Raw genomic sequence first — 993 nt, forward strand, 5'->3', positions numbered from 1 at the left:
GAGTGCCGCCGCACTTCCCAAGCGGCGCACTATCCAGTGCGCCACCGGGCCGGCCCCAAAGGTGATCTTTTTGATCATTTTACTTGCACACCTTCAATAGTGATTGTATATGAGAAGAAATTCAGTTCAGAACGCAAATCTAACAGATATTTTCATTTTATTTATTGATCAGATAGGGCTGGCCTGGTGGCGCACTGCTACAGTGTGCCGCTTGGGAGCGCGGCGGCGCTCCTGCCGAGGGTTCGGATCCCACATACAGACCGGTTCCCGCTCACTGGCTGAGCGAGGTGTGGGCACAACACCAAGGGTTGTGATCCCGTTGCCGGTCATGGTCTGGTACGGGCGCGACACTGAGGGTTGCGATCCATTGCCGGACACGAAAAAAGACAAAAAAAAAAATTAAAAATAAATAAATAAATAAATAAAAATATAGATCAGATAAAAATAAGACAGCAAGAGAAAAAGCTTAAAAGTAAAGGTATTCCTTGACTTGTGTAAATTTCTTTCATATATATAATTGACCTCGCCATATTAGCTATCCCAGCTAGTTAGCCACAGAAGTATTCTTCCCTATCAGATGCTGTATCTTCAGATCTTTCCCTAGGGAAAAGCAGCTGTTAACCAGGACCTTCCTATTACCACTCTCACCCAGACCAGCCCATACATTTTCACTGATACCAACACAGGACCAAGTAGTATGTTGGCAAGATGGAAAGTATCAGGAAATAATATCAAAATGACCTCCTCTGGTACCCCTTTCATCCCTTCTCCATCATTATTGCTTTCTCAGGCCCATTTGTTCTTTTAAGAGTTAATATTTAAGGACTTGCAGTATAAATGTAATAAAATAGGGCTGGCCCGGTGGCGCACTGGATAGTGCGCCGCTTGGGAAGTGCGGCGGCGCTCCCACCCAAGGGTTCGGATCCCACATACAGACCGGTTCCCGCTCACTGGCTGAGCGAGGCACGGGAGCAACGCCGAGGTTTGCAATCC

The 993-nt window shown here is 46.9% G+C and overlaps 1 protein-coding gene across 5 annotated transcripts in view; it reads left to right on the top strand.

Annotated features, from left to right (window-relative positions):
• The window catches only part of RAP1GDS1 (RAP1, GTP-GDP dissociation stimulator 1), a 138514-nt gene that overhangs the window by 120840 nt on the left and 16681 nt on the right, over window positions 1–993 (top strand). The gene's annotated exons all lie outside the window — the stretch shown is intronic.

This window comes from Galeopterus variegatus, unplaced genomic scaffold (genome assembly GCF_000696425.1).
Source record: "Galeopterus variegatus unplaced genomic scaffold, G_variegatus-3.0.2 Scaffold686, whole genome shotgun sequence".
NCBI classification, from domain to species: Eukaryota; Metazoa; Chordata; class Mammalia; order Dermoptera; family Cynocephalidae; genus Galeopterus; species Galeopterus variegatus.